Source organism: Marmota flaviventris, chromosome 4 (genome assembly GCF_047511675.1).
Source record: "Marmota flaviventris isolate mMarFla1 chromosome 4, mMarFla1.hap1, whole genome shotgun sequence".
NCBI classification, from domain to species: domain Eukaryota; kingdom Metazoa; phylum Chordata; class Mammalia; order Rodentia; family Sciuridae; genus Marmota; species Marmota flaviventris.
In genome coordinates, this window is record NC_092501.1 from 61,440,843 (window position 1) to 61,459,318 (window position 18,476).

The following is an 18,476-nucleotide window of genomic DNA, read 5'->3' on the forward strand; positions in this document are numbered from 1 at the left end:
GATGACTTTTCCTCTCTAACTTAGAGAACAATTTTTTTTCTAGAGTATTACATTCATAAACAAGTAGTCCTTGAAGTTTAGAGAGTATAGCAGTCATCTGGAAGGAGTATTAAAAACCTAGATTGCTTGGAGCCGTTCTGCACAGTTCTGAATTAATAGGTCTGGAATTGCACCCAGACAGTTGTATTTTTAACACACTCCTTTGGTGATCACTACTCAATCAAAGGGTATGAAGAGCTCACTTTGAAATCTAATAATAATTTGGGCATGACCTAAGAGGATTCTTTAAAAAATATATATATATATATGGAGAGGAGTTGAATACGTCTGAAACTAGCAAATAACAGAGATGATCAAATTTGGTTTAGTAGATATAATGGGCATCTGTTTCCTTGTAGCAAAAAACATATAAAATTACAATATAACTATTCAAATCAATAATTGACCCCAAATGAAGAATGTTCCAAAATGTTTCTGTTGAATCACAAAAACAAATCAATATTAGCAATAAGAGTTGAGTGTTGAGTTTCTCTAAGGTAACAGTGAATTCCCTTACCCTCCAGATGTTTACATTCAGCATAGTTGAGAGATAAGACTAATATTCAGGAAACATTCAGGTACAAATTTGCAGATCAAGTAAAAAGTCCCAGTTAAATTTCAATTAAATTAAATACACTAGTCATGCATTAGAATACATATGTCCCATATAATATTTTTATTTGCTAACTCTTGTAACTCTACTCGGGGAATATTAGCATTTAATATCATTAGTTTCCAGACTAATGGGTGCTGAGTGGTTGTTAAGCTTTGAGAAACTGATAAAAGCTTTGGAAATGCTCCTGAGAAAATTGCTCAATAGCCCATTCCAACCCAACTCTCCTAATCTCCCCAGGGTTCCAGGCTGCTGAAGCCCTGGGAGACGCCATGGGTGTGTGCTGTGGTAGGCAGCAGATGCAGCTCTTCTGTTACTTACTCTGGGATGGGGTGGTCTGGAAAGTGACTTGAAAAGTGGAATTTGAGCTGGTCCTTTAAAAACTATAGACTTTAGCTGGATTGTGGGTGGAAGGACATCTGAAGCCTTGAGAGGAGGCAGGTTCTCATAGGCCTGGAGGGCAGTATTTAGTACAGAATGCTGAGAAATTGGCGTGGGCAGGTTAAAAAGAAAGTCCAGATGGTTGACAGACTTAAATTCTAAAGAGTTTTAGACTATCCAGGTTGGGAAAGAGAGTGTCCTCATTGATGTGTCAGGGAAGAAAACATGATCAAATTGAAATAATACGGGGAAATTGTAGGGAGCCTGACATCCAGAGTCACTAAGCCTGGCACCGACCCCCTACATTTATGAGCTTGGAGGACTTGAACAGGTGAGCAATTTCTGTGGTTCCCCATCTCCTAAGCTATGAACTAGGAATAATAATAGGAGGTACTCAAAGTATCATTGTGAGGATAAAATCAAATTGTATGGTGCTCGGCAATGCATGACACTACACAAATATTCAATTAATGGTACCTAAGTGCATAATATGCTACTGCTCCTATTATAATTCAAGAGGGATTCATCTCCCAGCAGCCTACATGAACAGTTTTAGAGGATTGAAAGAAAAGGGGCGAAATTATTTTTCGATATCTAAACTTGGAAGTACTTTAAAAATCTCCGTTTTCCAAATTGAAATTTCATTATCAAAAAGCAATGGAGGCAGAAATAAATTAGCAGAATAATGTTTGTACTTTTAACCAAGAAATTTAAAATAAGTACATTCAATTCTTCGTTCTTTCTCCTAAAAGGGAATAGTATTGATGTTCCATATAATTGACTCTGATCCAAAGTCAAATAAACTTTAAAAAAAAAATCATGTGTTATGCTTAGTTATTTGCCATCGTATTTGATTTGTTTAGGGTAATATTTAAATTAACTGGAACATGATTATTATTTCCCCAGAGCCTTTTAATCAGCGTGCAGGGGATGAATTTATCAGAGATAATACACAACGCAACCAGGCTCCGAGAGGGCTGGCCAACAATACTAGAGACGCTGTCTTGGAATCACACTGCCTAAGGTTCCAATTGCTGATGGTTCTTCTAAGAAGCCTTGTGACTCAGGCCAGTCATTAGGCTTCTCTAAACCTTAGTTTCTCCATATCTGTAAAATAAAACTACTAATAGTCCCATCAAAAGCTCTGTGCATATGGGGCTGGGGCTGTAGCTCAGCGGTAGAGAGCTTGCCTGTGTGAGGCACTGGGTTCGACCCTCAGAACCACAAAAAAATATAAATAAACAAAATTAAGGTCTTGTGTCCATCTACAACTATATATATATATATGTATATATATATGTAATTTTTTAAGAAAATCTCTATGCATAGAGTCCTCGATGAGATGCCTAGTAAACACCACATAGAATTCTGTGACCTTTGCATCATAATTATCATATTGGTCTATTATTTCCTTAACATATTCATAAAGAATTCATTTAGGAAAGTGAACATCTAATAATATGGGAGCTATTTATGATCTTTAGGCACATCTTAATTTATTGATCTATACAGCCAGACCTGACTAGAACATTTTTCAAGCCAGAGAGTAAAATGTTCCTATTGCAAAGAATTTTTAGCTCCAATTTTCATTATGTGTTTCTTTCTCCTACTCATCCATCAACTTTAACAGGGTGATTGGTGCCTTTCTAAAGAGCTTTGAGTTTTGAACTGCATTAAGGGATCTGGGCACTAGAATTTACTTAGCTCATAAACCTATGATGCAGAACAATACAAGACTGGATTAAGATACATTATGGTTTATATGCATGGAAGTTATTTTTTATTTAGTCTCTGCTAAGAACCTTGAGGACATCTCTCAAGGTGCCTTAAAGATGGTAGACCCAATATTTATTGAATGAATTCCGTGTATAGCAATATATTCATATTATTTTCTGAGAATTATCTTTCCCTCACATTAAGAAATGTAATTTAAATAAAATGAAAATAAGGACAAGATCATGCAGATATTTCAAGACTAAACTATTGAAAATGTGGATCTACCATTCACGTCTTCCAGAAGAGCTATGGATTACAACAAGCTATCTCCCTCAGCATCTGTAAATTCTATAGAGCTATTCCCTCTCTAGAATGTTCTTTCCTCAGAAGATGCTTGGCCTAGTTAAGATGTTACTCCATCAGAGAGGTCTTCTCTGATCACCTAATCTCACTCACTTTCTGTTACATCATTTTTTATTGTAGTATGTTATCATCGGATAATTTCACATTTGTTTTTACTGTCTACCCTCATCCCAACTGGACTAGAGGTACCCTGAGATCAGAGATCAAGCTTCCATGTTTCCTGCTGATTTCCCAGCACCTATTACTGTGTCAGGCATTTAGTAGTACTCAACAAATATTTTGTCAATTAGCTGAATGAATAAAGACCAAGTTATTTAGGGTCCCTTAGGCTTATTCTACTAGAAAGCAGTAATTGTTAATCTTTTGGGTCACATTTAACTTTCAATTTGGATTACAATTTTAAAGTCTTCCTAAATAAAAATTTAGATGCACAATTTTTGGCATATAGTTTGGAAGAGTTCAGGCTAAGAATCCCTGTTTTTGAACTATATGTATAAAATTTTAAAAGCCTAATTGGACTATTTAATGGAATACCACAAAAATTAATTAGTATCAATACCAGTGTCTTAATGTTTACACATTTGTGGTAATCAATTATATGTTGCCTTTTAAAAAATTTGCAACCCTCCACAGGAGAAAAAGAGGACTACCTATGAACTTCATATATTTTATTTATATGCTGGAAAGGATTTAAAGCTTACAGAGAAAGGCTAATAAAAATACATACTGTACAGCAATATAAAATATATTCCAAATAGGTAAAAAAAAAAAAAATGAGTCCAAGGAAAAAATAAGGCTAAGAACATAAGATAGGGCCGGGAGAGAGATTCATACTCGAAATTTATGCCTTGAAATTCAACACTCTTGCTAGAATATAGTAACAAATTTTATTCTCAGTTTTTTAGCAGTCTATGCAAAGAAGAAAGAAAAAATCAGTGATGCCTTGCAGAGGGTCATATTTTATATATACTTGTACATGAATATATGTATGTGCACTTTAATAGAAAACTGCTTCTTAAAAGAAGGAAGCCTGAGTGTAGTAATAAGGAATAGGGGATTATATTTGTAGCATTTTGTTTTTGTCATGTGCCTTTGTACCTGAGCCTAAAATAACTCATAAAAAAATGCTCAAATATGAGTAGGACTTTGGATGTTTATGATTAAGATTTTATAGTTTACTGTAATTTTTGTCAGCAGTAGTTCTTTGAAAAGGGGCCTCATTAAACCAGTGAGACCAGGGGTGGGGCAGCTACAGAGACAACAGGACTTCTTCATTTTCTTAGAGCCTCTCTTTATCTCATCTTACACACACAACTCCACTCCCTCGCCAGTCCCTCCCATTGTTACACATTATTTAATAGAATGCTCAGAGCTCTCATTCTCCTCTTAAAGAAGCATGTGCCTCTGTCATTGACTATCAGGACTTATCCCAGCTAACCTTAGTTTCCTTGGGTAGGAGTCCAGCGGAGGGACCTCTTCACCTTCTTTCTCTCTGAAAGAGCAACTACAATTACTAGATTCTCAGAATATTATATGGATTTGTGGCATTCTCTGAGGGGCTATAAATGGATCACATTGACAGCTTTATTTGTCATTCTTAAGTGGAATGTGTTTCTCCCCCTTTGTGTTAAATCAAAATCAGATGGCATTTCTTATTTCAATTGTGGAATTTTTTTACTCCCATAATTGCAAAAGTGCATTCACAACTGATACTATTCCAATTTTTAAAATTTGTATTTCATGATTTGGGGGGTTAGGGAGAGAAATGTATTTGGAATGTAACTGAGGGAAACAACTTATGCAACGTTTTAGTTTTGCCTATTTATTGAGATCCTGATACAGTTGCTAGAATTCTGTCACCATATGGAAGCGGAGACAATTATATTGCATTTGATGGCATAGATTTCAGAAGCTAGGATATAAAAAGGTGTACCCAGTGGAATATTCACAGCCCAGAGACTTAAACATTTTTGAAATTTCTTCTCTCCTTTGCCTTCTTCAAATGTCTTTGCTCCCAGTTCTCCCTTCCTCCCTTTGCAATGGCCCTTGCCAAATATATGCAGTGGCAAAAACTGAGAATAGGGTTGGAAAATATTACCTTCATATCTTAATCTTAGTATATCTCTTATGTGATAAAAAACAGTTGCTTCCAACCAAAATAAATTTCTTATTAAAAAAAATACCCCTATCATTCTTACCCAGTCACTACTGGATCTGAATGAGCAGAAAGACCTCCTACTTAATTTCTTAAATCCATACAACACTCTTGATGATCGTGTGACTGATCTGAACACTGTGCTTACCTTTAGAATTTTTCAACCCTATGCTATGAGTACATTTTTCTCACTGAAATTTCATGACCATGACGGTGTTTATATTCAAACTCCTTCCATATGCTCATGTTTTCAATAAAGTCGTTTTTATCCATTACCTACCATTTGCCAGGCACTGTTGGTATGCAATGAACTGCATTCGCTCTTGCCTGCTTTCATTTGGTCTACAGTCTAGTGGGGAAGATGAACAGTAAAAGAAAGACACAAGTAAGTACCAAATTGAAACTTTTCTAAGTACTATAAAGGAGAGATACAAGGTTCTGGGAAATGAAATCTAAATGATTCTTAGGGCCAGATAGACTAGGAGGGCAGGCAGAGGACATGGTTTCTGGGAAAGTACTCTGATAGGATTTAGCATGGGCAACATTGGAGACTGATGGAAAGCTAGGAGATGGGGAAAAAAGAGGCAGGGGTGAACTGCTTGAGCCTGGAAGTGTCATCAGGGACCATCATCATGAAAGCTTTTTTAGCCATATCATGGAATATGCCTTTATATTCTATGACAATTAAAAATATTAGGTTTTTTTTTTCAATGGGAGGATTGTTGTTAGTTACATCTATAGTTATCCAGGGGCTAACCTATATGTAGATATGTAGACCAGTTGTACATTTTCAGTAGAAAGATATGATAATGGGACCTAAGGGTGAAAGCATGAGGGGTAGATAGTTTCTTAAAAGTGAATGGATTCAAGAGATAGAAAGGAGGTAAAATTGGCACATCATCTTCTGTGATATTTATTTGAAGACCATCAGGAAATATCAAACACTAGAAGAACATGTTTGCAAAGACATATTCTAAGTTCAGTGTTGGACATGTTGAGCTTAAGATGTCTTGGGATATCACAGAAGAGAACAGGCATCCACAAGACCATGGGAGTGGAGTTTGTCAAAAAGAACTGGGGTTTGATATAAAGTTATGGCTCATTTTCACATTCATGGGTCTGGAGATGGATGTGATTTCTTAAAGAAAGATTTTTGAGTGGTAGAAAAGAATGCTAGGACCAAAGTCTTGAAGAAATCAGACCCATAATGGTTCAACAGCAAAGGGTTACCCCAGTAAGGATGAGGGGAGGAGCAGCAAAAGTAATGGAAGGAAACCCAGGAGATTGATGGGTCATGGTGGGGTAAAGATTTCAGGAAGGTGGGAGTGATCATCAGCTAAATTTAAGGAAAATGACAGAAATTTGGGGTATTTTGGATTTGGTTTTGTTTGGGGCTTATTTTCATTTGTTTTTGAGGAAAGATGGAGAATACTGATGGAGAGAGCATTGTTTTTCAAATAAAATAAAGATCAATTGCTAATGATATGTACTAGAAATGTAGTTGTGATTGATTCTGTCTGATCAGAAGAGTTCAAGAATAGTTTTTGAGTTCATATTTTGCATTTATCTGAAAAAGATACTTGGGGAACAGGCATGATAGAGAAACTCATGTTAACATGTCCATTACCACTAAAATGAAAATAGAACTGGGTGGAGTTTGAGCATAGAACAGTCTGAGGTCCTAGGAGTATGGACTGAAAAGAACATTTACATTTGTATACCAGGAAATTCTATGAGTACAGCCCCACCTGCTTGGCCACTAGTAGCACTTTTGTGGACAGGACAAATAAACCAAAGTTCCACCAGACATTGTTGACTCACTTCTGCACTGGCTGGCATTGCTGTGTAAAAGTAGCCTGTGAGCTGAGATGTTATAGTGCACATGCTCAGTGATTTCTGTAAGGTGAGCTACAGCCTCAATCTCCTTCTCAGTTCCTGTTGCACACAGAAGTTTGAAGCAGAGTGAAAGCCACTAACCCAGAATAATGAGCAAAGTCATAACGCAAATGTTAGACTGAAGTGGTGGGAGTGACAAAAGGGAGATCAGAAAAGAAAGCAAAGCATTGGTCATTATTTGCAATAGCTTAGTCATGCAATGGAAGTAAGAGATTGAGGGGCAGCCAGAAAGATAAGCGATTAAGTTTTTATTCAATCAACAAATATTAGGCTATCTTACATTGCCAGGTTCAGGGATAAGCCCCAAGAAAGACACTGTCTATCTCTCATGGGAGATCCAACATAAGATGTATTTAATGCCGTGAGATCTGTTTATGGGGTGATCTTAAATGTGTTTTGTGATCTGTTTTGTCAAAATAAATGCAACATTTTTTTCTCAGATGTGTACATCGCTTGATATATATAAAATGATCAAATAAACTTGTGTTTAAAAGAGAAAGAAAAAAAGTAAAACATTCACCTATACTTTTTCCTCATCCTTTCTCTCCTTCCATTTTAAAAAAATATATATTTATTTTATTTATTATTATTATTATTAATTTTATTTTATTTATTATTTTGGGTCTTTTAAATTTGGATGGCCTTACTATTCTCTGTGGTTCAGACAATACTTTCTAAAATTTTGTCTTTAACCTTATGTTCAGAACTATTCATGTTACTATCTTTCCCACCTCCAGGCAGCTTCTCATGTTAGTATCTGACTTTTAAAAATCATTTAGTCACCTATTATTTATAGAGCATCCACAATGCTTATGCGTTGAACATTACCTCATAAAATTTAGAAATGTGAATCAACCAAGTTTCCCTAGTCAAGTAATAAACTTCCTGAGCGCAAGTATACTACTGAATGTTCAGCTATCTAAAATAAAACTAGAGTATCATAAATGTGATTTTCAGAGTAAGGATACAGTGGTTTTCATAGTAAGAATACAGGTAAGGACCTTTGGTTTATAGGGGAGGATACAATGAAACAAAAATTAAGGAAGATCCCAGAAAGAGGTATATCTGAACTGGGGATTAAAAGACAAGAATTTCAAACAACTGAAAGCTGCTAATCAATGTCTGGAAGGCAAGAAATAATTTGGGGGTGCACAGGTATCAGTGCAAGGAGATAGTTCAGTATGGCTAGAGAGGTCATATGGGTAAAGTGGTTAGTATATTGATCTCAGATCTTGGAAAACTGTTAAACGTGTTGGACTTGAGCCATGGGGATCTGTTGGAGAGTTATTAGAATTCTCAAGCAGAAGCAGAAGTGTGTAGGTTAGGAAGAAAACTGGGAACACCCAGAAAGCTGAGAAATGATGAAGATGGGAAACAGAGAGCACAACAGAGGGAGGATTTACCTAATGGGAGATGATGGATGGTGCATGGGTTTCTGACATGTAAATAGAGATTTCTGTGTTCAGATGGCCATAATCAATTGGATATGTGCATTATGGGGAGGTACAATATTGGAAAGGGAGAATGAAGATCATATAAGACCTTTGCTGGGGACTGAGATGAAGCTATTAATTTTAGACAAGAAAAGCAAATTCAGAAGAGGATGGAGATGAGGATCTAGTCCTCATCTAGTCTTCATTTGATGCTCAGACAAGCATCAAAAAATATGAAGGATGCTTTGATATGAATGAAATTACTGTCAAGCAGCGAACCCTATTTAAGGCCCAAATTTAGACAAGGAAAAAAGAAAAGCCAGAAGAGGAAAATTCAGGGGAGTTTCCTGGGAGATGGGAAGTGAGGTTTTATGGAAACCAAGGAAAACATGAATTTCAGGGAAGAGGCCCTATGCTGTAATTTGTTTCATTGATAAAAGCATTTAGTTTTATCTCCTTCCTTTCTCTTCCTTTCCCCTTTAGAAGGCTCCATCAAATGGACTGTGCAGCTGTCAGTACTGTCTTATATCTGGTCCACACCTCACCTTTTTAGCTCTACTCCTTATTTTCTAAAGAGCAGCAACTGACCTAGAGTCACTGGCAATCAATGACTTCCTTCAGAGACCCTTCCTCAGTATTGAGAAAATGACTTAAGAAGCTCCTTGTGTATTTGTTAGAGAAGCACAAAGAGAAAGGAGAGCTAAATGATTTGCTAATCGGGTGTTATTGGGCATATGAGTGTGGGGTGGGGGGTGCCAGGGATTGAACCTAGGGACACTTAACCACTGAGCCACATCCCCAGTGCTTTTTATATTTTATTTAGAGCCAGGGTGCTTAGGGCCTCACTAAGTTTCTGAGGCTGGCTTTGAACTTAAAATCCTCCTGTCTCAGCCTTCCAAGTTATTGGGATTATAGGAGTGTGCCACTGCTCAGGGCTGGGTTTATATTTAGGATTTCCCTGATCTAAGCTTCTGGTTCATCTCTAGAAATAATACAATTTTTGCAGAAATAATAACCATCTCCATATAAAAGTGCTGTTTTGCTTTTCAATTTTCATGCTTAGTCCAACTAGTAATAAAATAGTTTGTTTTATCTCAATACCCCATATTATTTTTTATATGAAAAATTTCTCTATACATTTTATATAGGAGGATAAAATACTTGATTTCTTTGCAGGAAGCAATGTGTTTTCAACTTAAGAGTAGGGGTTATAAGACAAACTGTTTTCCTTTTATCTAAAGTACTAAGAAATTCAAATACAAGTTATACTTCAGCCACTTTTACTGTGTTGATCAAAACAGGTTACATATGTATGCTTCCTCCTTTTTTATTCCCGACACTATTTTCTTATTTTATTCATATTTCTTTAATTTTGTTTTGGAAGCCACCTCAAATCCTTAAATAGGTTATAAACAAATTAACTACTGTTAAAAGAAAAACAAAGCAGCTGAATTTAAACAAGTTTACTTAAGCAAAAAAGAAAAAGTTTGAGAATCAGGTAGCATCCAAGACCAATGAGGCTCAGAATGCTCTATCCCACCACAGGGGACAGGTTATATTTATAACCAGAAAGAGAAATGATATACAGAAACAATCTGATTGGCTGCAAATTGGCACCTTTCTGCCTGTGACTGACTGGAGATTCAACAGCTGTGATTGGTCAAGACTCAGTTGCTTCATTACAAGGGTAAAGGCTTAGATGGGGTTGGAGTTTGTTTACAACCCAAGTCAGGGTACAGTTCCACTATGTACAGAGGCTGCTTTAAGCTATACTTATGTTGAAGTACAGAGGCTGATTTAGGCCACACTTGTTTTGGTCCAACAGTACTTTATTATTGACTGAATATCTTTCCACACACCATCTCATTTGATGGTCAGAACAGTCTCAGAGTTGGGGGAGTTGAGCCTCCTGGGAGTTGGGTTCAATTCCAGGTCTTCTGTCTCTAAAGGTGGTAGTCATTTCAGCCTTTCTTGATTCTACTTTTATCACAGCTGGGAGAGTTGTAAGCGGCACGTGACTTGCTGGGGTAGTTCTTGTTCTGATGAGAAATAATCATTAACGTAAGAAACATATTGTTTGAGCGGTTTTCTTCTTGATGTGAAACATCCCATGCTTGTGTCTCCTTCTTAGGTTTTACAACAATAGAAGAGCACATGAAAGAGGGCTCTTCATCAGGCATTCTTGATTAAGCTATGAAAATGGAATCAAAGCTTATTTTCCCCGTTCGTATGGTAAGTAACTACTAATTTGAGAAACAGTTGGCTTTTCCCTGTTCATGATTTTCTTACAATATTTAACAAAGAAATAGAAATGCTTCTTGTGCAAAGATGGCATGACATGAATAATATCCAGATTTGTCTTCAGAATGTTATGTTAAAAAACACAGATAGATACTCAATTTTTTAATTCAATGGTGGGTTTTATAAATCCTAGTTGAATGTGTTTTATCTGGTTTAGAATTTGAACCATTTGACATACATACAAGTTTTGATCATTAAAATAATATAACTCTTCTACACATTTTTTCCACACTCAAAATTCCTTAGCGAGTAGCATTTTGTGCAGAACATTGACATGTGGGCTTTGAAAAGTCATGGCCACATACAAGGAAGATTTAGAAATGGCCAGATTGCTGTGCAGTGGCATTTCTCTTCTTCCCAGATGCCCTAGCTTGGAGCATCCGCCCCTCTTGGCCTCAGCACTGACTGTCTTTAATTGGAAAAACTTATTATCGCTCCGTAAGTGATTAGAACTAGAATCATCCCAAGTGAGTGAAATCTGCTTTTGAAGAAAGGGCTGCATTATTGAGGTTTTTCCCCAGGGTATTGTACTGAGAGGACTTGAAATGATTTGAAATAGACAGTTTACTTTCTTTTGTCTACCCTTAAAATCATTTGTTATTTTTATTCTTTATTGTATTTCATTTTTTATATGTGTATGTGTTCCAATGCATTTTTAAAAGAGTAACTCTTCATATGTATCTGTGAATATTGTGAAATTTCATTTATTCCAATGAATTGGGGGGGAGAGCATTTCTGAATTTGTTGGAAGGCTGAATTATAGATAACTTTTAAACAAATGTGGCTTTTATTACCTTTAACTACATAGAGTAACTTCAACAAAGCATTACAAAGTAGAAGTCCTTAAGGAGACCTGTTATAATAAATCATATGAACATTTTGTCATTAGCATATAGATTGGATGTATGTAGAAGCTTGTAAAGTGCCCGAGGTTCCTTGAAAATTGTTTATTCTGTGTCTAAAAAGTGTACATAAGACTAAAAATAAATGTTTAAAATACCATATATTATCCATTTATAAATAAAGTATTTGCAAAGTAAAGGTAAACATCAGCCCAGTTCATGAACAAATTATCAGAAGATTTTAAATTTGTCAAAGCTCCAAATTAATGAGATATTACCAAGTGTGCATAAATAACTTGAAGAATAAAAATTGCTGATCCTTCTCTCATATGGGTATTTGTGCTAATGAATCAGGATCCTATTTACACTATTAGTCCCCGAAGTAATTGCTTATTTGAAGAAGTTCTGTCTTATGGGTTTTCAGTTAATTAAATCCATTTGCATTTTATGCACACATTTCAAATTCTCAAGTCCTAGTTTTCATAAGCCACATTCAAATATATTCATGTAATAATACCTCTCATTAAGGTACTAGTCTTTCATTTTTAAAGGAAATTTCAGAATAGCTATATGCATTAAACACTTAATGAAATCCTATCAGTATTTTAGAAAAGTCAACCCATTAAAGTTATGTTTTTAGTTTAACTTTTCTATTTGGGGAGGTGATTACTATGCTGAGCATACCTTCAATTTCTAATGTTTCATTTAGTCTAATTTATTCAATGAATTTTTTTTGCTTTGATTCTGCATGTCAGGTTTTAACTTCCAATAATTCCTTTAGAATTACAGCACTTATAATTTTTTTAAGGTATGCGCACTTTAACTGATAGATCTTGCCTACCCAATTGAGAGATCACAAAAAAAAATGGAGCAATTTTTTTCTAATTCTAATGCTAAGGTACAGAGAATAATAATTCACAAAGTTAAAGATATTTTAAAGGGTATAGTTTCTAAATACTTGGCTGAGAATTTGTGGATGAAAGTATATATGTGATAAAAATTGAAAATGTCATCATTAGATTCAAACTATGAAAATATTTCAGTCTGACCTAACTTGTAAGCTTGAAAAATATCTGAAGGTAGCGGGGTGGAAGAACAGAGGGACAAGCAACAAACCAGGGAGCAGCCAGTAAACTACATGGTCTGTGCAGTGGACCCAGGGATGTTAATTCAAAGTGCATGGAAAGTCCAGGCACTGGGCAAGGCACAGGGTACAATTTAGGAACAGATTTAAAATCCAGTTTTGATTTCATGCCTAACTAAACTATATCTAAGTAGTTATTGGGTGTCAATCTAGTTCAGAGTTTATTTAGGTGTACTGGAGAATGTATCTAGTATATTCCTCCTTGCAAGGAAGACAGAAAAAGCAGAATCTGGATATATTTAGGTGCAAACTCCAGCCTAACATTACGTCTGAATCAATAAAGGTTGTAGTAGCCAAGTGGAAAAAGAAGAAAGAAATGATCCCCTAAAATCAGAAAAGTATGAGAGTTACTTTGTGCTTTGCAGTATGGACAATCTACTCTTATAAATCTACTTTTATCATGTTAACATAGGATTATACTATAGGCATGAAAAGAAAAATAATTTTTGATACCCTGAAAAACTCACATCTTAAAAGAAAATAAACAAATTTTATTCAATTAAATCTTATTGATTCATTTAAGCAATGATCTATGTAAAGGGTAATACCAGTAGTCTCCTAAGAAGATATAATTTTCTTTGTTGCTGGAATTGCCCTAAGGAAGCCTTTCTTCTCATTTAGAGAAAGTAGGGATAAAGCACTTGTATTACCATCTGTATAAATTTTTAATACTGAATAAAATATTAGTGTTTAGCTTAATATTGATTCTTAGCATAATATTCCTCCATAATGGCATGCTAATTGGTTAGAATTAAATCAGACAGATTCAAGAACCCTGAGAATAGACCATCTAACACTTGTAATTTTTTTTCATTAGTTTCCAGAATTCCAATTAAAATGGAATTAATCTGTTGAATAAAAGACCATGCATGGTACAATAAAATTTCTGTGCGTTATGTCATATGCACCTCCTTCCCTCCCACTGCTTCATCCTGTTGATGAGATACAGGAGTGGAGGGAGATAGGAAGGGGGAAAGAATACACATGAAAATCACATATGAATGTTGAACACAGTATAACAAGTGTTCAGGAGTGAGGCAGTCTATATGCATTGAGCCCTGAGACCTAAGGCATTTTACTTAAACTCCTTGGAGCCACAGTTTCCTCATCAGTAATATTAGTGTTGACCTCCTAAAGTTGCTGAGGAAATAAAGCAGAAGTTTTTAATGGGAGAGTTTCAGATAATTTTGTCCTCCAGAGATACATAGTAGTGGCTGTCACAATTAAAGAAGATAGATATGCTACTGGCATCGGTGAACAGAGGCTGCTAAGCATCCTTAGCGCCTCTCCACAAAGAGCCATCAGACCCAAAAGATCAAAAGTGTACGGGTTGGGAATCCCTGAAGTCAAGTCAAGTCTATGTAATGAATACAGGGCCTGAAACACAGTAAACCCGCAACAAATTAATATTTACAATGGCATTGTTGTTGTTATGCATTTGAGAAGAAATACCAAATCAACAATAAAAGTTCTGTGCATTATGTCATATGCACCTCCTTCCCTCCCATTGCCAATCACCTATCTAGTCCTAGTACTGAGTGCTATATAAACAACTTAGTAAACCCTCCCAGTAGTTAATCATGCCTGTCTGCCAACTCATCTGCTCAGGTAGACAATTTTTAGGTGCCTTTATGAGTACACTGACCCATTTAATGCTTAGCTAGAATAGCAGTCCAAAGACAGGATGTACCAAAGTTAATGGGCCACCATTTAATTTGTATCTTTGCAGAAATTAGAAGAAAATAGGAAAAGTCAAACAAAAAGTAACTTACATTACCGGATGACTGTTACTTTTTAACTTCTTCTGTTAATAATGCATCAGGAGTCTCCTGCTGATGATCATGTTTTTGTTTTATAAAATAAACTGATGTTTGGATGAATGGCTAGGAAATATGGTCTTCTGATTAATATGAGATCCTGATTAACTGGTTATATGGTACATGAATACTGTCAATTTCAAAACAAGTTGAATACAACAAAAGGGTTTTGACTTAATGTTAAGACTATTTTAAGGGTAGAAAATTCTTGCTTAACTCAAGAGTTTTGAAATCAAAAGACCTGAGTTTGCATTTTCAGCTTTATAAACTTTAAGCTATGTGACCTTGTTACCTGACTTCTCTGAGCTCACTTTCCTCATCTGTTTAATGAGCATTGGATTACCTCATTGGGTTGTTGAGACAATTAAATGACACATAAAATACTTGGCATACGTTGTCAGTAAGTAAATGGTAGCAGTTATTATTTTCGTCATTATTATTTCTTTGACTCAAAAGTAATTCTTTTCAGGACTTTGAGTTTATTATCATGGACTTCTTTTCTCATTGTAAACTATGATGCTTAGGTACTTCTTATTAACAAAAGAAGCTCAAATTATATCCATTACCTCAAGAAACAAAAATCTTAGACTCAATTCAATAAAATTGATTTATGAAGAAAAAAAAGAAAACTTACATATTAAACATAGAATTTCCCACTGAGAATTTTTTTAAGGAAATGGTAGATTTTCAAAATTAAAGAATAAATGATGTACACATCTTACTGGTGTATTTTAATATAGGCGATAATCCCCTTTTTAATTAGCCACCTAATTATAACTCAATAGAAATTTCCCTGGGTAATTGTAGTAACCTACTTCAGAGAGGGAAGTGGCACCAAGCGGGCACTCCTACTGTGCATTTTGACACGTTTTTAGCTTCAATTTGTTCTAAATCTAAACAGACTGGGAGAGATGGGAGAAGGTTCTGATTTATAACCTAATCATTACAACTGCCAGGAAGGTTGAGTATAAGGCTGAACTCACCTTTCATCTGTTTTTATTTTTCTATTTTCTTTGTTCCCTAGAAAAGACTCAACATTTTTGTGTGCACCCATCATTCATGTGTTTTAAATTTGAAAATAAAAATATAATGAATCCAAGTTATGTCTCCCTTCATTGTTTTTGGTAGTTGTTTTGGTACCAGGAATTGAACCTAGGGTAGCTCATCCGCTGAGCCACAACCCCAAGCCCTTTTTATTTTTTATTTTGAAACAGGGTCTTAGGGCCTCACTATGTTGCTGAGGCTGGCTTTGAACTTGTGATCCTCCTGCCTCAACTTCCCAAACTGCTGGGATAACAGGCCCTACAATATTTGGCCCTTTATTATTGTCGATGGTCTGCTTCCTAACTGCTTAGGTTTCCCCAATTTCCAACTCCTGAGAAGCCAAAGACAGACAAGTACCTAAGAATATCAACCTAGCACTATAACAGGCACTTGTTGAATTCCACAACCCGGATAGTGGGAAGGAAGGAAATTTTTAATTTTGGATGTTCTCCAACCTTAATCTTTAAAAAAAAAAAAAACACATAAGCTCATAAACCTTAATTTAAAATGTCTTCGAACTTACCATTTGACACTGTGAAAATGAGTTGATTCTTACCTTTATATAGTTATAGCTTCAATGTGTTCGCATCTAATTTTGAACTCTTGTTCTGTCATTAATTTCTGAATCATATTTATTAAACTTTTACAGAGGTGAGTTGAACTATTAATTTTAACTAATTTAATTGATATATTTTTTCCACGTTTAACTCGACAGTCTCTTTTCAATTAGTATAATTCAGATATTTGGCTCTTTGACCTGTAACCCTCTTGTGGCTCCCTTTTTCAAACAGTAAACCAGCCATGACTCTGATAATCATTTTCTTCTGGCTAACCTCCCTCCCCAATTCTGTTTCATTCCAACCACTCTGGATTCCTCAGTCTCTTGCCTGCCTCAGAGCCTTTGCATCACTATTTCCTATCTGGGGCACTCTTCCCCAGAAATCCTGACTAGCTCTTTTATCTTCTACTCTTTGTTCAAGTATCACCTTCTCAATAAAACCTTCACTGACTGTTTTCCCAAACAGGCACCCCCTTCCCACACTTCCTTCCCTTTCTCATTTATTTCTATATACAATACTTTGACCTTCTGATAAATTATATAGCTTACTCAGTCTATCCTCTTCCCTTAGAACATGAGCTGCATCAGGACAGCAATTTTTGTTGGTTTTGACTGGTGTATGCCACATAGCTGCTCCATTGCCTGGTACCTCCTTAATAGATGATATTTAAATTGAATTGAAGTAAATTGCACTCATGTTGGCCTTAGTTCTTTTCCCTCAGAACCTTCATTTGCCTTCTATTGGTTGTATATTCTGGTGTTTTGCTTTTATTACAGTTCTGTTAGGCAAATTTATCCACCGTACCCCCAGTTGGATTTACAAAAGGGAGCAGTTTTGCTATGCTTCCTTGGACCACTGATAAGCTGTACCTGGGATAAGTTTGCATTGTAGCCATATTCCTCTCCCCACAGTTTTTCCTATTATACAAGGACACTGCTGGTGTCAAAATAGTGAATTAATTGGCATAAATTAGATTGCTGATCAAAACACTCCTGGGTGAATCCTGATGCAAAAAAAAAAAAAAAAAAACCACGGGATAGATCTGGTAGGCTCCATAAATATTCAAATTAAAGAAAACGTGAGCATTAATTTTCTTTGAACATTTTTCCTAGTACACATGTTCCTAGCATAAATATTAAACCTTTAAACCTGCTTCAGGAAAATACCTACCTCCTCATGACAAGAAAGCCATAAATATAGTTCATGACCAAAGATTAGTCACTGTTTATTGTCACTGGTGACACATGATGCATAGGGGAGATTTGGCAATATTTCAGAACTCTCCAACTGGCCATTTATCATTTCACTGTAGAAGAAGAGGAGGTATTTCTCTATTAATGGCCTCTATAAAAGGAAGTGAGTGGAGAAACGTCTGATGTGTTTTATTATTGGGAGTCAAAGGGACATTAACAATGTTAAAACTGTGCTGAGTGGATTACAGGTTTCATGCAAGTGGGCCTTCTAAATAGTTAAGTCTCCATTAAAAGGAGAAGGAGAAAAAAGGAAACTATGTCTATATTCCTTAGTTCTCTCTCGTGCCCTTGAATGGCGTTTCTAAATGCAAACTGAGAGAAAGAAGTTTGATTTATATCTAAAGTGGTAACATTTGGTGCAGCATGATGGCCTTCAGACCCTGGTGATTCATGGACACGCTGCTGTCTCAGTATGGAAGATTTGCACTGGTGGTCAGTTTGATGCAATACTCAGAGACCCAGCATACACATCCCTCTCCCCCTAAACCCCCCACCGCCTCCATCAATTTAACATTACTTCCCCCATCACAATCTGTAACTTAGACTAAAACAAAGTCCAGAAAAACTTCCACCTGATTAAAAAATTCAAACCCATGTTCCCTTGGTAACTACTGTGTCTATGCAAGAAAGACATAAAGCCCTTTGGAAGAAGATTTAAAATAGGATTGGGGATATGAACAGCCAAGAACTTTGTCTTAGAAGTAATGGGAGTTAGCCAGTGAAAAGTTTTTAACATAACCAATAACTTCTGTGATGCTTTGAAGAATTCTGAAGGCACCATTAAAAATTAAATAAAAAGCCTCAGCTCGGTTTTGTGTATGCTTCAATAGGCCGAAAGATATATTTAATGCAGAGGGTGTTGAATCTGAATTAGTACAAATATTATTAATTTAATGTTCATACTGCTTTTTATGGTTTC

General features: G+C 35.8%; 1 protein-coding gene across 2 annotated transcripts in view; it reads left to right on the forward strand.

The window, feature by feature from the left end:
• Positions 1–18,476, forward strand: part of Rhobtb1 (Rho related BTB domain containing 1) — a 129,897-nt gene that overhangs the window by 4,082 nt on the left and 107,339 nt on the right. For both annotated transcript variants that reach the window (XM_071611235.1, XM_071611237.1), the window contains exon 2: positions 10,728–10,828. The gene's annotated coding sequence lies outside the window, so the exon portion shown is untranslated. The remainder of the gene's footprint in view (positions 1–10,727; positions 10,829–18,476) is intronic.